Source organism: Anser anser (genome assembly GCF_964211835.1).
Source record: "Anser anser genome assembly, chromosome: 1".
In the NCBI taxonomy this organism is placed as follows: domain Eukaryota; kingdom Metazoa; phylum Chordata; class Aves; order Anseriformes; family Anatidae; genus Anser; species Anser anser.
In genome coordinates, this window is record NC_139720.1 from 169,179,071 (window position 1) to 169,202,208 (window position 23,138).

At 38.9% G+C, this 23,138-nt stretch overlaps 1 long non-coding RNA gene across 1 annotated transcript; it reads left to right on the forward strand.

Moving 5' to 3' along the window:
* The first annotated feature begins 17,756 nt into the window (after positions 1-17,756).
* LOC310898423 lies at positions 17,757-21,152 on the forward strand. Its single transcript, XR_014583288.1, has 3 exons — positions 17,757-17,827; positions 18,050-18,111; positions 19,162-21,152. It is a non-coding gene; the product is annotated as an uncharacterized lncRNA (long non-coding RNA).
* The last annotated feature ends 1,986 nt before the right edge of the window (positions 21,153-23,138 follow it).

Sequence of the window (23,138 nt, forward strand, 5' to 3'; positions counted from 1 at the left end):
TCCATGGCTGCTATATAATCACGCAGGGATGCTAGCGACATGTGAAATTGCATGAGACTTGCAAATCTTTCAAGAACACCTGCAAAACGGGTGCTTATTTTTTGTTTAAAAAAGTAACACAGACCTCTACAATTGTTACCCTTATCAGGCTGTAAATTCAACTCTTTGATTTTAAAAAATGACCTTAGGCAGAACTGAACACAAGAGAATTTCTGGGCTGCGTAGAGTAAACTTGGGGGGAAAAAAAAAAGCCACATTTGATTATTGTACTTGTACTTGCAGAGGAGCCAGTTTTGTACCTTTCCTTTGGGCATGCCCTAGTAATGAGGAGAGTGACTAATGGCACAGAGATTTTCACCTTTTTGAAATCCTTGAGGTCACTCCAAAGTCTCCTTTGCACCAAGCATTATTGGTATGCTCAGCATCTATCCTGCACTTAACTGCATGCAAAATATTCTAGGCATTGAGAAAGGTTATATATATTTGGGACTAGTTTTAAAAACTCATTAGAATAATATCCAATTCCTATTTTTAAAAGGAATGTTTACCTGAGGCTCCTGGCCGAATTCCAATCCCACTAATTATGTTTTACTGAAATAAATTATCACCTGCAGTTTTACTTGGACAGACTATGATTTCTTTGGTTCTTGCTCCACTTGGGTAAGTAATGTCGCTTTGAGGTGTTAGCAGTTGCTATGTTTCACTGATAGGTATAAATCAGGGATGATTTTGCAGGGAAATACAGAGCAGGATGCTTTAGACCTTGGTCACATCTGGATGAGATATTCAGGCTGTTTTGCAGGTAAGCAGGCTGAACAGGTTCCATAAGGACTATCCCTGGAAATGGTGATGAGTGTGTTCAGCAGGTTATGGTCCCAGTCCCAAATCATGTTCTGCTATGCAAATTCTTGAGTACACATAGCTTCTGCTTAGAACCTGGCACTGATAATAGTTACGGTTGGAATCAATTGTATCAGCATTATTTCTCCCATTAACTAAAAGGAATTAATCACATGAATAAAGTTATGCCTTGTCTTCTATGTTTCAAAAGCCACTTGAGATGCACTTATTATAATTCCATTTTTTAGCATACCTAGTTTAAAAATCATGCTTCTTCGGGAATCCTTTAATGCCTAATTGACCTCCTAGAAGTAGTCTGTTCTGATTTTTTTTTCCATTACAGAAAACAGTTTTTAATGTGATTTCTGCAGTCCAGACCTAAGCATATAATTAATTTCACTTATAAATTCCCAAACACTATATACTATAAAAAATTCACTAAGAAAATATTTATATTAGCATACTGGCTGTATAGCACAAATATTTTGTCACCATTAACATTCCATGGCAGCTTAAAAATGAAAATGCATACAATATATTTATTTCCAAAGTGTTGAATATATTCCCTTTCAAAATATTTTGAAAAACATTATAATTATTAGGATAAATCACTGAATTTCTTTGCCTTATGGGCTAGTCAGAGCCACTATATTTATTCTCTCTTGTTTATACCGGTAATCAAATTTTTGGCAGTTCTCCAGAAATACTCACGAGCACGAAGAGAGTGCGGTGAATGGGACAGCAGAAAACTGGCATCTTGGAGTGTGTCTATTTGAGTGGCTGCTAAACACAGTGATTCAGCTAATGGCCAGATAGGGTTCTGAACCAGCCCAGAAAGCTCTTCAGGCCTCTCAGCGTAGCTCTTGGTGTCATCTTATACAGCCTATATTAACTGTGAGCCAGCGTGGTGCTAATGTATTTCCTATAACGTATGAACTCAGAAGCTGTTTCTTACCAGCTTAGCTGGTACAGCTCTTCTGTCTGCACCCATCTGGAGAGAAACCCCTCCAGATTTCCTGTAGCCAAAATGGAGCTTGTACTCATTTCTTCCAAAATGTCTCATTTGCCGTAACTTTCAAAGGCAATTATAGTATCCAAATTGCTAAAAACTGTGGCTGAAGGGATAGATCTTACTGTCATCCAGACTAGAATTCTGGTTTCCATAGGTTTGGGGTAGTTCCCTGCCCCCCCCCCCCCAAAAAAAAAAAAAAGAAACAAACAAACAAAAAAAACTCAACCAACCAACCAACCAAAAAAAACCACTCGTTTTTATCTCGGTCTTCCTTCCCCTAAAAACTGACATCACAGAATCCCATTTCCCACTTCCCCTCCTCACGACCCTCACAGGGTGAAGTGAACTGTCTTGCTATGGCATTGCTTTGCTTGCTTCCTTAGTACCTGAAAATTTCGCTCTCTGCTTTTCAAATCCTTTTTATTTTACAGGCCCTATCTGTTCCTGTCAGGTAGTCTGTGGCATTTTTTCTCCAGCTACTCCATCCACACACCCTGCCCTGCGTCCCTTTATGTGGGGTGCCTTGTATAGTTCCTTTACCAGCACAGGTAAATATTTTCTTGGCCTTGCTTGCAGGTGGATTGCCAATATCTGCTCATCCTCTCCTGCTCACTCTCTCTCTCAGCTGTGCACAGGGACTGCTCTCAGTGGGCACTTCCAGACTTTTCCTTCCTCCTCTGATGTTCCTGACAGTAATGTGTATGCCTGCACCTAGAGTTTGGCACATGGGTTAGGTATCAGGAAACACGGGCTTTGCCACTGCATTACTGATGGTCCCAGGCAAGCCCTGCCTCATTTTGTGTCTCTTTTTCTCCGGCTTTTCTTTGAGGCTAATTACACTTCAGGTTTGTTCTCATCTCTGATATCTACAATCTTCTGCCAGCAATTCATATAATGTGGTGACAAGTGTGAAGAAGTCCCTGGATAGCCAACCCTTGGGGACTTTCTCCATCCCATGCTATTTTTCAAAACACTGTTGTGATGATAATGTGCCCATTAGACATCCAGGCATGCAATGATTTTTAAATACATGAGATATAAACGACCACAGTTAATTCTTCTGAAGTCAAGAGACTAATTCTCCTTAACAGCTAGAGCCCTATTTACTCCTCCAGCAGAAGCCAGAACTTGGGAGATTTTTATGTCTACTACAACTGGACAAAGAACAACAACAAAAAAAGAGTGCTCCAATGACATTGATTTCTTTATCAGAATTTATCATGCTCTACTTGAGCATTTAGTCTCACTGAAGAAACAGGCAGTTCGTCCTGAGTCAATGTAGAGGAACTTGCACCAGCAACTGGAATAAGGCAAGCTATGGTTAGGAGTAGGATAAAACTATCCTAAACTCTGTTTAGGTTAGATCATTATTGCCCAAATCCTCATTTGATCCCAGGTGAAAGTTCAGCCTGCCTCTTTTCCACAACTGCCTAATATTGTATGTGCTTAAGTTTGCTAGATTCTTCCCTAATTAGCTTGAAAGGTCCCCAGGCATTTAGGTTTAGCCATCTACATATGGTCAGGAGCATTTGTTCCTGTTGAAATATTTCTACCTTTAGGTAAACAGCCACTTGAATACTGTTGAGCCCTGGAAAGGGCTCCAAGCTCACTTATAGTAAACACTGCAGTCAGTGTCATTAAATATGGTCATTCTTGCCATTTTCTATAAAATCAGGTGGATTCCTCTCCTTCCAAGACATTTTCCTACTCTTTCCAAGAAGGGGGACATTTCAATGTAAGGCTTTAAAGAAGATTTAGGCTTATCAAGCAAGTTACCTAAGCTTGCAGACAGTTAGATATCCTTTCTAAAACCACTCTCTGGTTTTCCACTTCTGTGTTAAAGCCAGGTCAGTGCAAAAACAGGCAGCCAAGAGTCTTGGAGCTGTGAAAGCAGTTACACCAGAGCCTACTTCTGGTCTAGGGACTCAGTTCCTCAGCTGAAGCTGATGGAATTTTTTCTTTAATTTTTTAGGAGTTCTTGTTCCTTTCCAAGCAAGACTTTGTTCTTCATCCAATGTCTTATGTGACTAGCACACGCATCCAAGGGACTTGGGGTGGAGCTCCAGCTCTGCAGCACATATGTTGATTGTAGACACACAGAGAGCCCTTGTACAGCACAAGCACTCTGTGCAGGGGTACCTGGGTTCACCGCTGCTAATGCCATCATTGTGCTGATGACGATGATAACATCTTTCTTCCTGGAGTTTTAGGGAAAAAAAAAATCACAGCAGCAAGAAAGTGTTGAAATCAATAAAGAAGGCAAAGAGGCTCTGAAGTATTTGAGTAGTTTAAGTAATAAATTTCAGGCAACTCTCAGTTATCTGCACATGTTGTATCCAGATTGAGGATTATATCGGTCAGGACCACAGGGTCATATAAGCTGGTTCAAGGCTGGGTCTAGTTTAGTAGCTGAGAAACAGCAATCCTTGAACACAAACATGCTGATTCTTAGAGACAGCTCATATTCAGGAGTAACATAGCCACTTCAGTGTGCCCTACAGTCCACGCTAACAAAACCTGCTGAACATGTACTAATTCAGCATAGAACCAGCTCAGCTGCCCCTGGTTCATATCCTTGGGATCCAAAGAGGTATGAAATATGACACATGCTACACAATGAGCTCAGACCTACTAGTGTTTCTTAGCCTTTCCTGACCTGAGCTACCTCTGTATATTCACATTATTGTCTAGCCTGCTTAAGAATCTCGCCTGGTCCTCAAGATGATGGAATATGTGGATACTAGAGGCACCAGGTACACCAGCAACCCTCTGGGGTCAAGCTAGTGCTTGAGCTCGTGCTTGTATATCCTGACCAAAAAAAAAAAAAAAAAAAGTGGATTGAGTAAGGTTGGATATTAGCACCGTATATTCAGTAATGCATGCACTGAATTCTCCAAGTTCTTCTTTCATCCTCAGTAGCCCAGACAATGAGGAGCTGATGGTGCAATTAAAAAAAAAAAATCACATTTGAGATAATCTTCAGATTGATGTTCTAACTGCTGTTATACATCATGTTAAAAATATAAACTGTAACTTAAAGATCAACTGTACCCCGGACAGGCTGAGACTTGCAGTTTCACACCAGAGGGAGCCATTTGTGGAGGGTCTTTGTTCAGCATGCCCCAATTCTGGGATTCTGACAGCAAGAAAGATTACCAGGTCCTCAGAGCCATTTAAAAGCAAACTGGAAAAAAAAAAAAAAAAAAAAAAAAAAAAAAAAAAAAGCTTAATTTGCACAGTCTCACAGTTGGAAAGCCCTTAGCTGACTAGCTGACTTCTTCAGGGTAATTTTCCTTCCTTCTTTTATTTTTATTTTTATTTTTTCTTCTTCTTGTTCTTTTTTTTTTTTTCTTTTTCATGTGCATTTCTTTGAAGTGTTTTGCATGAAAGCGTAATTGCATATTTTGGGAAGTGATATTGTCCCTGTGTGTTTTCTTCCAATGTAACTATAAATTTCTATCCAAATATGCTCAGAAGCTGTTCGCTGTCAGAACATGAAATTGACTAGTAGATAAGCATACATAAAGGCAGTTATTTCCATAGAGAAATCAAAGGCACAAAACAAATTAACAACATTCTTTGAGTTTTAAATACAGACAGCTATATGGGTGGCAGGATAGGTGGTTTTGCTTTTTAAGTATATTTCCTTAAGTATGAGCTTGAGTTTAAATGTCCCCAGCATGAATTTGCATCTGACTACTGATGTTCTTATCAGTTGTTTTATTACACTTTGTTCACGAAACTGTATCTCATATCTGAAACTATGATAGATCATTAATTTTAACTGTCTAAAAGTTAGACAGATAGTGTAAAGTCTGCCATTTACCTACCTTGAGAGCCTAGTGAGGAAGAGAAGCAGCTCCCAGAAGTCATCATCACATATCTTAAATATGCAATATCCCATATTCCACAGTAATTTTCAAGTGGAACAAATTGAAAGCCCTGACCTGGTGACTAGAGGGAGAATGAAGGCCACCTAGCTTGGATGAGTGGCATGACTTTTCATAGGTCTAAAAATAATTGCATTAAATTCTGTCCAAAATGCACACAGGAAGTCTAACTGAGACTATGATTACTCTAGCAATTCACTCCAACAGGAGCAGATCAAGGCCTTACAATTTTTCAGGCTTCAGGCTAGCTAAAGCCGTGTGCCCTGGACTGAACATCCCCATAAGCAAGGATTCATCTTCCAGAGCTCTGGATTTCCTTTTGAACATGACATGGCTCAGTTCAATATCAGGATTCTAATGAGTAGTAGTTGTAGTTACCATCTGTTACCAGGTTTTCTTATACACCCCAGGTCCATGTGATGAGTGAGTTGCTTTTTAGTCAATGTCTAGATTACATGAGTAGGGCCTCACAATTACTTTGACTTGGTATACTGGTAGTTAAAATACTGAATAAAAAGGGCAAGCACTATATGAATCAAAGGCTGAGAAGGCAGCAGAGAAATATTTCCATCCTGCCCCCAGGAAAAGAATCCAGCTGGGAGGAGCTCAGAGTGGTACGGTAGAGGCAAGATGAATATATAAAGGAAAGTTGATAGAAAATTTTATTATAGCAAATTTGCTAGTGGTTTGGAACTAACTGCACTGCAAGAATAATTGGGGAATGCACAGTGAATAATATTCAATGAGCTTTTGACTCATGCTTCATTTTCAAACCATCCTTGAGCTATTACAAAATTTAAAAATACATTATTTAATCAAAAGTATTTCACACATGGTTGAGAAGATAATGGTGACTTGTAGGGAAATACTGACCCATGTTATCTTCAGGCAAAGCTTCTGAGACCTTTGAAGGCTTTCTAAATAAGGCATGTGTACTTCATCACAGAGTATACGTGTAAAAAGCCTTGGTTAGTTTCCCTTAGTGATAAAGACAGAATAGATCTCTGGTTGTTGATTATGTAGCCATAAAAGATTTTCACAATTAACTTTGGATTTCAAAATACCTTTTTAATTAACATTCTAAAAATCTATGATTTTAATGATCTTCTTGCAATGAACTGATTTACTGGTGTTTTGACACAGGCAGGTAGAACTTTTACAAAAGTAAGATGATAGCCTGTTTTTGCACACTATCCTAAAGGTTAATTGCCTAATCATTAAATTATTAAACACACATTTATAAACTTTGACAGAACATATCAGTACTTAATTGAACTTTGGTCAATATTTTGTATCACGTTCTCAGCTTCTTGGAGGCATATGGGGCACGCAAGTGTATTTCTGTTTACATCACTGAGCCTGGATCTTTATATTCTTTAGAAATTCTGAGTCATCAGGCACAAAACCCTCTTCTTTCTGCAGAACTGTGCTCCAGACTATCAGATACATCCCTGCCATTGAAATAAGTGAAATAAGTGAGAGTTCTGTTGAGTGATTGGTCCGATAACAGCGAGGAATGTTTTAAGAAGAGAAAGCTCATAGCTGGAATTGCAATCATTGCAGTTACTGTGAGCTGGTCTTAAAGCAGATAGATTGAACTTTAATCAATCAGTATGTTTTTCCAGATGGCCATAAGTATGTGTTGTATAATCTGCATTTTATGGAGTGTTTGTTTTTTAACTCCTGAGGTAAGAGTAAATTAAGACATAACCCTGAAATTAGTTTAAAGAATACAAATGCTGAAGTCTATTTTGCTTTCTAATACAGAAATAAGACATTGCTGAAAGACAGTAATAGCCTGCTTTTCTCTGTTTCCGTCACATGGACATGTACGGGTGCCTGTGAATACTGTGCTGCCAGCACCTTCATTACTTATTCATCAGCAGAAAAGCCACCAGACTCTCAGGTCTAAAGTTAATCAGCCTTGCCCCAAGCTTTTGTGTCTATGTGCTTATGCTAGATAAAAAAAATAAAAAAATCAATTCTAAGAACACTGTTATAGGCCTTGAAATCAATGGATCTCTGTTGGTCCTCAGTCTACCACTTTTGGTAAATCCTATCCGCACCATGGGTGGATTTCTCTGAGCTGTGTTTCCCACGTCGTCAACCTAGACAGTCCCTTGAAATCCTGAAGAAATTCACCTCTCAGGAGGAAGCTGGTGACCTAGCTGGGCACCTAGCGTCACTTCCCACTGGGGCAGAGTGCTTTTCCAAAGCAGAGTCCCCTGTTTCTTTGGTGACACTGAGTTGGACACAGAGCATCATCTCTGGTGGCCCAGGCTGCCTGCCCTGGTCTCCCTGCAGTAGCTTACTCCAGAGGATGGGTCTCAGCTGCAAACATCAGGACCAAGCTCCGGCGGCTGAAGCAAGCAGGCCCAGGCCCTGTGAAACGCCAGTGACTCCAAGCAACTTCTATTATCCTCCCGTAGAAAGGAGAAGATCTGGAGGGCGCCTCAATTGTATAACACCAGTATTAGCAGGGGGATCAGAAATGCCCTAATTCCTAGAGTAATTTGGGGTTGTGTAACACAGCGAATGAGCTTTGCTTTAGCACATGCTCTGGAGCAGGAAGAAGGCACTTGGGGAAACAAAATGAAACACGCTACGACTCGGATGGAGGCGGTGGATTAAGTGGGATTTTAAAACAACACAAGCATTAGCCGTAGTAGCAGCAGAGCGTACCAGAAGGTACCGACTCTCTATCTCTGCAGGAAAAATCAACAAAGCAATAATCAACTCTGAAGGTAATAGTACAGCAGAAAACTTCAGAGGGCTGAGAATATGCTGTTCAAAGATTACAAAGGCTGCAAACTGCCTTTTTACAAGGTCGATCCTTTCAATATTGCTGCCACTAAGTGCCTTATCCCAATGGCTCCCGCACAAAATAAGTGTATTGCTTAACATTTTTTTTTATTCAGCATCTCACTAAGTGGAGCATTTCCTTTATGTCCCACTCACAGTGGGAAGCAATAAAGACTCAGAAGGAGGGGAGCAAGGACAATAACACAAAGGAAAGCTTAAAAAGGGGTATTTTTTCCAATATGAATTAAGAACATGTAGCATAGTGCCCTTCAAAAGCTGTAAAAGTCAAAAAAAACTAGAGTAGAAAGAAAGAAAAAATGAAACTAGCTTATTATCAGTGTGTCAGGAACTCTTCTAGGAACATTTTTTGTAAGACACATATGCCCCTTCTGAGCAAGATTCAGGCCTTGCTTTGAGTCATCTTCTGGAAATTCCTCTGCTAGACAGAGAGGGTAAGATAGGTCTGCTCCTAATGGAAGCTTTTGCTTAGGGACCTAGAGCAAGGTGGGATGAATCTGCAGCTGGATGACTATGCATTCACCCTAGTGAACCTTGTGTAATTTGCCTCTGAGGACTATAAAACAAAAAGCAGCATAGCAGGTCAAGACACAGTTACAACTGTAGCTACAACTCTCCAGGGAGCTCTTTATGCTTCTCTTATTTGGCAATAAATGTATGGGAACAACTTGTTTCCCTTCTCCTGCTGTAGTTCCACCTTTTGATTTTGTTTTCTTTAAAGCACAGTCAAAAGACATCCCTTCCGGACAGATCTACACCATAAGCACCACTAGGGGCAGAAGAATAAGATCTACATGAAATTTGAAATCTGGTTTGAAAGCACTCTACCAGACATAGATTTCAAACTCAACTCACTGGACTCATGTAAAATATGTCCTGGGTGCTTCTAATGTATGCATAGAAAAGTGCACTGTTGTGGTTTTTGGTTTGTTTCATTTTGTTTGTTTGCTTTTAAGATTTCTAAGAAGGTATAAAACGTTAATTTATATATTGGGCTACCAGTACATAAAACCTTCATTTAAACATCCATATAACATTCATGCAGTATGGCTGATATTTTTTCCTCCTTTAAGTCGTTATGGGAAATCATCAGGACTGAGCAAATTCTTTCTTATAATATCACATTCTGAAAGCCAATATCAGAGAAATTCAAATGCCATGAATGGAAATAAGACTTGCTTGCTGTACTTAAGTCCTGGCCACTTGGATGCATTTGTGGAAGAATATCTGTATGCATAGAAATAACACCGCAAGGACTCTTGGCAGTACTCTATAAGGTTTTACAAACATATATTTACTTGTACATATATTTGTTTCTTGCTTCTTTAAATTGCTGCTGAGTTGAACTAGGAATGACTTTTGTCCATTTTCCTTTTCAACTCTTTCTGGGTATATTATTACCTCATCTGGCTTATTATTGTACCTTGTGTTCTTTTCCTTCTTCATTAGAGTTCTGTAAAAAGCATTTTGGCTTTTTGTTAATTTTCTCTCTCTCTCTCTCTTTTTTTATTTTCCCAGTCTTAATTGTATATCTCTGAAAATGTGTTTCTGAGGTTTTTGCTTTGGCTGGGAGCACGGTAGTTATATTTATGGGTCTACCGTCAGTTTGCTACAGTTCAAGTGATTTTCTGCTTTTTGCTTGTTATGTTTTTGCCTGGACTTGATATACTTTATGAGTTTTTCTGCGATATTGGCTTGTATATCTGGCATAGATAATATTTTGCCTTTCTGCTAATATCCTATCAGAGACCCAAAGAGTAATATTTTTTTTCTTCCTGTGTAATGTTGGGAGATTATTTTTTTTAAATGAGCTGGAAAGCTTTATTAGTTTACCAGAAATGAAAGCTTGTAATGAATCCACATGGAATTCTTTAATCATATCTCTGCTATTTTATAACTGTACCTTCAAGTGGAATGTGTTTATATTTGCTGAGGAAAAAAAATAGTTCTCTTGTTTAGCATTTCAACATTATGCAGGAATTTTCAGTGCATGGGGTTGCTCATCATTTTTTCAAGAGTACAAAGAGTACTCAGAAGGGAAAGAAGAGAAAGGCGAGAGGTGCTTTTTCAGCCTGAGGAAGGTGAAACAGCAGCTAATCTCTGCCATCAGAGATTAAACTTCTGGTAACCTAACTTGTGTACTACCACATGGAGCTGAGATGTACTACAACTGACACAAACAGCTTGTCATTGTACTGAGGCCTTTGGCAAATCGTTCTGTTTTATTAAACTTGCCCAAAGTGACAGTATTCAGTGAGCTCTTTCAGGCTAACAAGGTTTTTACCTCCAGAAATTTGTAGATGTCCAGACAGATATTTTTGGAAGTTGCTTTGACATGCACAGCTTAGTATAAAAATCACACATACCCATACCATTTGTACCTGTGAGGTCTCACATGGAGAATTTGTTCAGATAAATATGAACTGAGCCCAGAGAGGTTTGGAATGGTGACTATATCTTCATGCTGGTTGGCAGCTCCCAGATGGTCCCACCCAGCCCCAGCGCCACCAGAAGTGTGTAGCGCTGCCCAGCACCAAAGTGGTGCCACTTCCCCTTGCACAGAATGGAGTGTGCCCTTCCTCCTGCAAGGCTCAGTGTGGGCAGGAGGTAGGAATCACCTGCAGCAGACGCTCCTTCCTTCTCCCAGATTTAGAAACACGCCTGGATTTATTTTTTACCTGCACATAGTAGTGCAAAGCCAGACCATACCTTAATTAGAGGTATGTGTTTTTGAAGACTGTGCAGATAGCTAATGGGGTTATGAAGGAAGAAATATCTTTTAGCACGTGTAGCAAAAGTAGCTTAAAATGGCACAATAAAATAGCGAGGAGAAAACTTCTCTGAGAAGTCCAGGGAATTTTGGTTCTAAATGTTAGGCTTTGTTTTTTAAATACTGGATCCTAACTGATGGCAGATCCTGGTTGCAGGAAGGTGAGCAATAGGCCTGGAGTTTTTCAGCTGATAGATGCCTTTCATAACAAAGCATTAAAGACTTAGCATAAGATCTAGGGGCTGTCTGGTTAAAAAAATCTAGGATAAACAACTTGAATCCTGCCACTTTCTGATGTGCAGAAAAGTCTCCCTTTCTCCCACATTGCTTTCAGCTGTCCTTGGAATTGCTTAACACAGGGAGAAGCATTAGAGCATTGTATTGTTATGAATTTCTTTCACACTGTCACAAATAAGAAGATACATTTATTTTTGACAGCATTGTAAGACCTCCTTTAAAGAGTACTACAGATTTCCAGATTGCCTGGATTGATTTCTTAGATTATGGAAAAATGAATCTCTCTGGGATCTTTAAAAAGTTTCCATATCTCTTTATTATGTCAAGTGTTTTTTTCTTCATTTTTTGTAGCACTTTCATCATTGCTTTTCAATTATTCTGAATTATTTCCTTTCTTCCTAATGCAGTCAAACCTGTATTACTTCTTTTTACAATTTAAATGGGATGCCTTTCTGTCATTCTCATTGTTTCTGAAAAACATTTAAAATAAACTATAAGTGAAGTTAAAAAAAATAGTTAAGACCAAAGCAGGATCAAATCAGAAAGGCAAAGGAAGCGGCAACTCCTTGAACAGTCTTATTTATTCCTCTATTTATTCACTCCTCAGACATCTTGCCAGGAAAGCTCAGTTTGGAGAGCATGCAAGTGGTAGTAAAGGGAGGGTGGTGCTACAATGAAACAACGGATGTGTTGTGGAGAACAAGCCAAGTGCCAAGGGCGGCCCTGCACCTGAAGGGTGGCCAGAAGATGATGCCTATAGTGTGCAGAGCTTTTGACACTCTGTGATTTAGTTCTGGTGGAGAACAAAACTGAGACTTCTGGTGTTGTTTCATTTTTTTTTCTGTTTTTCTTTTGTAGGAGGAAACAAACAATAAACAAAACCATCAGAGAGAACTTGTAGCATGAGTGAGGGCATCTTTTGATGGTGTTGAATTGTAAGGCTCTGCTCCACTCTGAGCAGAGCAGAGACTTGAAGTCTGCATGCCTACATGCCAGCCGAGTGCTGCAAACTCTTGCAGTGTATGTCCTGCACCTTAAGCTCCTCTTTCTACAAGCTATACAGCTACAGCAGGAGGCAATGGCCATAGGACCTTACGTTAGCTAATACTTTTCATAGTGTTGTCGTTTATCCAGATTAATGTTTTTCTCTCCCCCAACAAGTACAGAAAGCCTTTAATTTGGGTTCTGTCACATTTCCACATCATCAAGTAAGGGAGGGTCCCTCTTGCGCCTACCTGGAGCCTGAGTAACAAGGCTGAAAATGGTGTTTGACAGAGGGAAAACGTTTCAACCAGCTCAGCTGGGCTCCTAATTTGGTCTAATACATACCCTGGGGTTTATTCTGCCTGTATTAAGTACATATGTAAATGTCTTTGCATTTTTTGACTTATATGTCACATTGCACAAGCTGTCTCGAGAAAAAGACGAGAGGTGCAAGTGTTTAGTAGGAGCTGCTGACATGCTTCAAAATTCTAAATAAAGTGTTACTGCAGAAAAGTGTGACAAGCGTGACTTCTGCCCTCCTCAGTGTCTCAGCACTCAATCAGAGATAATTTGAAAGGATCTTGATTTTCAGGAAGTGCTTATAACACCAAGATCTTTTGTGATAGCAACTTGAGCAACCTGAAACGATTAAAAATCCCTATTTGTATTTAAAAATATAAATGGGGAGTTTATTTTTTCAATGTCTCTTGATAGAATGATTTCTTATTTTTCCTTTTTCTGAAATCTCTTTTCAGAAGATTGATAGTACATTAACATTATATGTAAATCTTGCACAGATTTTGAGATCAACCTCCCTATGGACGTTTCTACTCAAATTGAAAGATTTCATTTAACATGGCGTTTGAGATACCAAGTTCTTTGCAGCACTCTAGTCGGGGAGAATTGGGTATCAGTTCAAATGGTACACTACATCTGCTTTTTCCACTAAAGAAAAAATAAAAAGGAATAAAATTTTTCAGAGAAATTAAAAAAAAAAACCTATACATTGCAAAATAGGCATTACTTCTAGTTCTGTTATCATCACAGACTGAAAGGAAAGGAGAGACAGATCAAGTCATACCTCCGTGGGAGAAAGAAGGAATTCCGTCACTTTTGGAAGTTCTTCCAGACCACACTAAGAACTCGTTGTTCTCTGGGGTCTTAGCTATTTCCCTATATATTTCAATACTTGATTACAAACAAAGAAAAGAACATGTGCTGGAGGGATGCAAACACTAGGCTATGAAGATGAGAGAAAGCCAAGATGAGACTAACAGATGGCCAGGCATGATGTCCTGTTTTAAGACACGTACCATCAGAATAAGCTACTGTCCTTCTGAAAATGTGAATTCACTCAAAGAATAATGCTCCCCTGCTAATTTTTCTTCACTCTGTACATGCATAGCCTTATTAATTCCATTTCCATTTTATTTTCATCTTAAAATAGGTATTGGAGTATGGGATGTACTCTGGAGATACCAGATTATTTCTATTGCTTCTGTCCACCCATATAATCTAGGGATACGCCATTTGAAAAAATCCTGAAAACTCATTTTTCTGTGTCAATGAAACTGAAAGAGAAAAGGGAGAGAAGGGGCAGGTTGTAGCATCAATTTGCTACCAAAGCTAGATGACATGTTATTTTCACACCTACCTTTTCCTTCTTCGTCAGCGTTCTTGGCTGCATGGGTTCCCTCTCAGTTGTTCTGCTCATGTGATCTCAAAATTTCCCTGGACTATCCCTCTGCTTTTAACTTTCCCTCTTCTCTTCTCACAACCCCATCCACTTCTGTGTTGTCCCCACTGAACTGCAACTTCACAAACTTCCTCTTCTCCAGAACAAAAACTCTACCTACTTCTCTCCAAAAATGGAACATAGTGCTACTCCTGTGAGAGAAGACAAATTGCTCTTTGATCTGAACAAAAAATATAGGACCCCACCTTGCCCCTTCCACCTAGGCAGCCGTTGTCTTCTGCTCAGATATAAAGGAAGGCAGGAAGGACTATGATACAACCCTAGGATGATCCTCCTGACTACCCATATATAATCACTCCTTCAGCTGTCTTCTCCTCATCCACTGAATCCATTTTTCTACCTGTCTCACTTTTTTCCACCCTCCCCCTGGCTAGGAGGGAGTGAATGCATACCTTGTGAACTAGTTTCAGACTGATGTCTTTTGTTCTCTAATCAATGTCTCTTTCCCTTGCTATCCGAGGAGAAGGGAAGAAAGTTGCTGGGAGGAAAATAGAAAGTAGATAAACCTGTAAGAAAGCCAGAAAGAGATGTACTTCCTTTACCTGCATCCTTGTCTTAGAGGGCACCCACAGTACAGAGGTGGAGTCCAAAGGTTTTACTTTGTCCCTTAAAGAAGGAAAGGAGGGCAGGATAGTATGGACAGTAGCATGAGTTGCCTTGATCTATCCATGAATTCCTATCTCCCTAGCAGTAAAGGGTATTTGAAGTGCTGCTTCGGGCCTATCAGTTCATAGAATCACAGAATCATCAGGTTGGAGAAGACCTCAAAGATCATCCAGTTCAGCCATTAACCTAACACTGTCAAGTCCACCACTAAACCACGTCCCCAAGCACCACGTCTACAGGCCTTTTGAATACCTCTAGGGATGGTGACTCAACCAGTTCCCTGGGCAGCCTGTTCCAATGCCCCACAACCATTGCAGTGAAGAAATGCTTCCTAATATCCAACCTAAACTTCCCCTGGCACAAGTTGAGGCCATTTCGTCTTGTCCTATTGCTTGTTGCTTGGGAGAAGAGTCCGACCCCCGTCCCGCTACAACCTCCTTTGAGCTAGCTGTAGAGAACAATAATGCTTTCAGTGAACAAACAAGCAAACAGGCAAACAAAAAATCCACCTGTCCAGCAATCTGACTAGAAAGAAATTTTTGCCATTGCTGATTTCTGTAAATGAATTTACTGCTGTAAGCACTTATGCCATTAACATCCATTGTCAGTGTATATTTTCCCAGTGCTGCTACAATCCCGCTGTACTTTTCCTATTGGAGCAGTCACTAACCTGTGGGTATAAGTGCCTGAAAATGCTGTCTCCTTGCTTTTCCTTCAGGCCCTGCTAATAATGAGGCTCAGCACACCTCAGGAATGGGGTACCATGGAGCAGATCTGTGGAGCTGTGTCTATACTACTAAATAGAAGGCTCCAGACCAAACCTCGGCCATGTATCATGGCTTAGTTCCTCTGTGTGGTGCTTAGTGCTGGCTCCCAAGAGCACTTTGGAAGAGCTGGCTGAAGTGCTCCAGACCAAAACTAGGGAATAAACTACTCTTGTAAGGGGTCTGAGTCATCAGGAGACCCATGCTAGAGCTCGGTCCCTGACCTCCTTGTTTTTAGCAGTGTAGACATACCATAAAAACACAGTCCTATGCAGACTCATTTCTGTAATAGCCATTTAGTCTGGAGGGCATCAGACTCTGTGTGCCAGACAAGCCAGCATGCCATGTTCACCAAATAGTCTTCCCAGTGATCAGGACTCTGCAGAATAAAATCTCTCACTGCTTTACAATTCCGCAATTGCTTTTCAGTCTGGTAATCAACAGTTTTTCACAGATTTCTCTTCAAATGCACTTCTAATGGTTCTACACATATTTGTTCCTTCATAATTGTGGGTTTCTATAAACCTTAATGTCCCCTCTCTAATTTTTTCAACTGAAATATGTGAAGAAGATCTGACATGGGTAGGGCTGGTAATTTTATAAACTCAGCCTTTAATTTTCACTCAGGAATCTGTGAGGTAAGCAGTGTCTATTAAAAAAAAAAAAAGAGAGAGAGAGAGAGAAAAAGATGAGATTCTACTGCTCTTTTAAAAATTGTTCTGTGTCTTTTTGGCTATGACACTGCCAAAAGCTTCCTTTCACAGTAATGTTAGATAAATGTTTCAAATAGTCAAATGCTTTATTGTTAGTAAGTATAAAAGATAAAAGTTCGTTGATATTCAAAGTGAATTTAATCTTGGAGTTAACTGCAGAGTTGGTTCAAAGTTTACCTTAGGTAGGATGATTCATTAATTTTTTTTTGCCTTCTATCTATGAACAACTGGTGAAATGTTTACTGCTAATAATAACTAGGTACAGTCAGCCAAAAAAGAAGTTTCTTGGACTGACAGTCTTTATGCAGTGAAAGAAGATATATTTTCACTATGTAAAACAATTCTTTACCTTATTTATTAGTTTTCTTATTGTTCTCAACAGTTCCTCTTATTATCTGCCATAAGAAATACATTCCTATTCATAATTATAAAAGGTCATGTTCTCTTTTATTTCTTCTTAAAAATGCATTTTAATGTAATAGTCCTCTGATGCCTATGATGTATTCAAGTATTAACAAAATCTAAAATGACAGAGTGATTACACATATGATAAGAAATCTAAAAATTGACAAAGTGGAGACTGTACATAAGAACCTGAATGTATTAGAGAAGCAACATAGTACAAATACCTCATGCATTTAGAAAGACCAGAAAAATTAAGTCCCTTGGTCCCGTGAAACATCCTCCTATACAGCACGGAATACAGAAAAATAACTGCAAATTCTAGAGAAAATTGCAAAAAAAAAAAAAAAAAAGCATATGGGCATATGGCAAAGTTCTGGAATATTTTGTGTACAATAAACCAAAGGAAGAAGTAATGGAGAGGCTATAACATGTACAAGACTGTCTGCAGTAACACAAAAAAATGTACAGCTGCTGAAGATCTGATCACCTTTGACAGACCACATAAGCAGACCAAATAGAGGTTATCCAAAGAGTTATCTCTTCTGTGTGCAATGGCAAGAATTGGAGCAAGCCAAAAGTATAAAAAACAAATTAACAAAAACAAACAAACAAACAAAACCCCACAGCTGAAGTGGCATTTATTAAACAAAAAATAAAAGACCTGGAAAAATGAGGCTGTGATGGGAGTGACTGCTGCCATCTGCTTTCTGTTTAATGTATAAGGTGAGAAAGAAAGGAGGAGGTTAAGGCTTGACAATGCTTTTATCCAAACCCACAGGGCATGCCTAACATGAGTATGTTGAAACTTTAGTATCATGGGACACCCGTCCAGTGGGTGAAATCTGGAAATGGTACGTACTGTTTCTCATCCAATCAAAACTGAACAGGTATTTTTCTAGGTAGTGTTGAAATTCAAGGCAACTTGGCATTAACATTGTAAGTTGTAAAATGTACTACAGATTCATGTGGATTACTCATTGTTAGGGCTCATATGGACAATGGTAGCATGGCACCTTTGACAGCATTTCAGGTGTAGATTCAGAACCCTGTAAAATAATATAAATCGTCCTTGTTTACAGGGTCTGGTTTTAAATAACCTGTCCTCCACTTCCTCGCCTGTCTCACTGCTGAAAAGGGACATCTCATACTGTAAACTCATTATAATTGCAAGCCCCCAACCATATATCTTAGCAAACATTATATGATGTTAGGAAAAAATAAGTCTTTCTTTTTTTTTTTTTTTTCCATACAGGAATTAGGAAAAAAAAAAGCCCCTGAAATCAAGGTGTGATTATTCGTCCTGTTTCGCAAACTGTAAGTAAATATTAAGCAATCAGTATCTCTCTTTCATTTCTATAAGCCTTGCATTGAGTAATGCTTAGTACTCTATTGGATCACATCAGCAGGCATGACATGATGTACTGTACATGTCAGATGTATTTAATTTTGCCACGCATTCTGTGGGTGGCTGAGGAACAAGCACATTCCAGGACCTTGAAAATCCTTCTTGTTTTGCAGAAAGGGAGGATATTATTTTTTTCACAAAAACTTTTTCCAGTTATCTTACAATATTCACCCTGAAGGACAATAAAGCTACAACAGGACAAGAAGATTTTTAAAGGAACCAGACAGTAAATTAACCAAGTGCTCAGATGGTGAGAAAGTAGATCAACTCCACTCATCGCTTGAATGATAAGCTGAGCTCGTGTGATATATAGAACAGGTTAAAATTTTTCAGAAAGTAGTTGCATTGGCATAGAAAAAAGGCACGTGCATGTTCTAGTCATTACACTTTTGCTAGCAAAATACCGTATAATTCTATAGCTGAAGCTTCACATTCAGCTTAATCTGCAAAACCTTTTTTTAGTGATGGAATCAGCTGCCTTGGTCATACAAGGTCAGGACTATAAGTAGCTCCAATGAACTCTGGAATGTATTTTCCAGTAACAACATCTGGCTATTGAAAACTCCACTGACAGCTGCATTGGTGGCTGCTAGAGGCTATCTTCAGGTCAAACTGCTGTAGGGCTGGCTGAGCCCTCCTTTTCACCAATGAGATTTTCCTTTTCCATCCCTTTGAGTTTGAATGATAAAAAATTTTCAGCCTTTCCTTGGACTCATGAAAAACATGCTTATCATGTTAAGCTATGAACTGATGTAAAACTATAGTTAGAAATAATATAGCTGAGTTTGCAGGATATATATGTATATATTTTTACCTTGCAAAAATGCATCCAACAGCCAGATTTATATTACCTCAAAATCAGGTAAAGCAGCTTTTCTCTGCTATCACACCAGCAGATCCTGGGATAATGCTGGCTACCCTGAAAGTTATAAATCTTTCTTCATCTCTCCCTCTTCCAGGAGAAAATGTTATCTCCATGTTATCTCCATGCCCTGCAAGGTGAGCTTTGGCTTCAGTATATATGCCCACAGAACAGAAGGAGGGGTTAAGCTTCATCTCCTCTGAACATTCTTCCTCCAGCTAACTACCATTTACTGGTGATAAGATGCCTTGTGTATGATGCCCTTGCTCTTCTCCCCACAACTGGGGAGAGCGGAAGAGAAGCTGAATGGAGGAATGAGGCATGGCACAGCTGAAGAAAGGATATGACAACAAAATCTTTGAAGTGTCTTCAGGGAAACTGATTGTTTATTACTGCTGGGTTTGGTTTTGGTTTTGATTTTGTGTTGTTGATTTTTCTGCAAGCGCAGTTGGATTTTACTGATTTCAGCTGTCTCTTACTTCAAGAGCTTCAGTCCATTCCTGTCTAATCTGGCAGAAAACACTGAGTTTACCAAACCCAAGCCACAATCAACAAAGCTAATGTACAAAGCGAGAAGCTGCATGTAATGGTGTGCGGGTAGATAGAACTCATACACTCCAGCTAATATTACAAAAGTGGAGATGATATTGGGACACCAGCTGGTACGCACAGAGAGTCAAACTAAATCTGAAATAGTTATTCTGATTCAGATCAGGACCCTGATTGTTGGCTGGAAGGACGACAGCCCTTTTCTGGCAAATTGATTTGCTTGTCAAAGTCAACCAAGAAACTTTCACATATTTCTGTTTATTTGGTTGTGTTTATTCCTAAATTTCAGTTTAATGACTCTGGGGTAATCATCTCATTGGAGATGATTCCAGAAAACGCAAACTGAACTGACAGGTACCAGAATAAAAGCTCTTTCCAAAAGGAATTAGGAAAGATCACTGGAAATATTAAAAGTTGTGTTTCTAGCAGAGGTTGAAACTTAGACAACTATTTTCCCAGTTGTCTTTAACATATGATTAAATTGTTTTGCAAAGCTGAGAACTGCAGGAAGATTGTTGCTTGTGAACACTTTACTAGGAAATTGTTTTAGCTAGAACATTAGTTTTGAAAATGTTCATTTGCCATTAATTCTGGAAATGTTCACGCCCAGCCCTCAGTGGGTTTTAGTGTTTACGAAGGGCTCAATCAAACTATAATAAGTGGAAAAATCTGAGTAGTGGAAAAGTCTCTAAATATAATCATGTATCCTTCTCTGCCTACTCAGAGGACTTAACTACCATGATTCTTAAATGAAACACAGACGAGAAGTACAACCGATAAAATTCTGTCATATCTGAAATCAATGACAACTTTGCCTATAACTAAAACTAAACAAAAGTATCAGCTAAAAGGCATAAATAGCATCAACAAAGTAGCCTTGACTTGCTCCCATTTATTCTTCTCTGCTTCTGTTATAATTCCCAAAACAAATGTGTATTGCAAATTAAATTTTAACTCTGAATAATAATTCAGCATTAGCAAGGCCTGAGTATAATCTCACTTTATATTTACTATTAATTTTGTGTAATTCTTGATATATAGAGAGATAAGAATTGGATCATTTCAACCCAGTTAGATATTGTACTGTTGAAATCAATGAGTTAGCCATAATCCAAAATTTATTAGGGAAACTGAGATCTCTTCATTCACTTGGATGGGTTTCATTTTAGGCTCTTGTTGATGACCAAGGGGAAATACAAAACTATTTTCCCCCTTTCTGAATGAACATTTAAACCTCATCTGGGTAAAAGGTTTACTTTTTCTTTCCTTTAAACTCAACAAAGTCTTTTAAAAATAGAGTTGCAGTTTAATGTTTCCAATGATAATCTCTTTCATACAGATGAAAATAGTCATGTTGTATAAATGACCTTGCGTTATTAAGGAAAGATGACTGCAAATGGAAAAAAAATTTCCATTTGCAATACTGAACGTAGGCAGCATTTGTATCTGGCAAAAACATTTTGTATGCTACTATATTGGCTTTGAACTTATTTCCCATGAGAGTAGATGTTGCTCAATAAAACAGGTGTTTCAGTATAATACCTGGAGGGCATTATTTAAGTAAGTTTAATATTATTTGTTTAAGGAATCCACTGAAGGTATCTCACACTTTGTTTTGACACAGTTCAGCAGAAGATATTTATTAGGATTTAAATAGACCATGATTTCTAATTGTAAATGCCCATGAATGCTGCATAAATTTGTTTAAACCTGCCAAAAATTTAAAACTGTATCAGGACATCACATATTCCAAGCTCCATTTTTTTTTTTGTGCTCCAGTTCTCAAAATTCTGAAAAAGGCATTAACCCTTTGGTTAATCCTTTCTGGAACGTCTGACCAAAGTAGCTGCAGTTATGTTGACTGGCATCCTGCTGCTGATTCCTGAGAGCCGTACTAACTCTGTGGAAGGTGCTTGCAACCTAGTCCTTGGGGATGAGATTCATCTTACCTAACTCCAACATCTCGAAGTTAGACAGAGGTAAAAGGTAATCACTGCAATCCCTTAGAGAATGAAAAAGATGGACATTTTCAAAGGGAGATTCATTGCCCTGTCTTCTGGTACAACGAGATGGTGTTTGAACCTCCTATCTTTCCATGACCTAGAGAGCCTCCACCTACCATGTTTTTTGAAACCTGCTTTTACATGGATAGTTTTAGGGGAGTTAATCCCATGGCTCTGACTTAACGATTTATGGAGTGTGCCTGCACAGGTGGGTACAGACAACCCTGGATTCATCCTGTCCACACTGCTGCTCAGTCAGCTAGCTCTGAGGAGAGGTAAAATGAGCTCAGGTCTGCCTGCATATCTGCCTGGGTAAGTCATAGTCATGCCCTTGGAAGAAGAGAAGTGGCCAATTGCTGCTTTCAGTTGCACCCATGCAGATCTGCTGAAGTCATCCCTGGGGGTGGGAGGGAAGTCAATAATAAAAGAAAACTGAATGATGTAAAAAAAACAACAAAAAAAAAAACCCTCTTCCTGACCCTGAGTGTGAAAAGAAGAAATGGAGAAGACAGGAGCTGTGTCCCATGAGATATAATTAATAAATATGTGAGACTAGGATTTCTTTTAAAAACCATTAGGCTCTAATTGCACTGAAAAAAAAAAAAAAGCCACGTTCCATAAAATCAGCTTCTGCACAACAGCAAGTGCTCTCCTTCCCATGCACAGACCTTTCTGAGTATAAAGCAGATTCAGATGTGTCTAGGACATGAGTTAAAATACTTATTTTCAAAACTCTCTATTTTATCTGAGTGCCAGGAGTTCTATTTTTATAGTGAAAGCAAGCACAATAACGAGTGCTACTTTTTAAATGACATACTTGTGCACTTTAACAAATTAAGCATATTGAAATGCCTGCCAGTGAAATCTGCAAAGAATACAGAAAGTATTTTCTGTTTGTGATTAACCATATAATTTTAATTCTTGCATGTTTACATTTTAAAAATGGTATGGTTTTCTCCTGAGTATAAATCTTTTCCTTTTTTCCATTGGATAAAGTATGAATTAATTCTGGAAGCAGATCTCTTATCATTAGGCTGTTTACCATTAGACTTTTGGGGCTCCTAACAGAGAAAAATAATTCACTTGATTAAGTCAATACTGATAATACTACACCTCCTTACAAAATTCCCACTTCCCTCTTGCAGTGTTGTATCTTAATTGGATGAATAGCACTAATGAAATCTCAGCTGCATGAGGTACCTCTTCAGTCACCTGTTCTAAAAACATTTAGGGGTATAAAAGTTAACTCTCAAATACCTGTCTATAAATGCAGCTTTATATTTTGACTCCAAATATGCACTCTGAAAGCAATGCATTGTTGACATAAAGATGCCAGTCAAGAACTGTGGTGCTGTGTGATACCACTGACGGAGGCCATGACAAGAAGTGAAGTTTCTCCAAAAGCAATAACCCAGTTACATACTGTTTGTTTCACAGCCACTCTCAGCAGAGACAGAAACCCCATTTTAAGCAAACAGATCGTAAGACATATTCACCACAATTTATGTCACTTTGAAAGCAG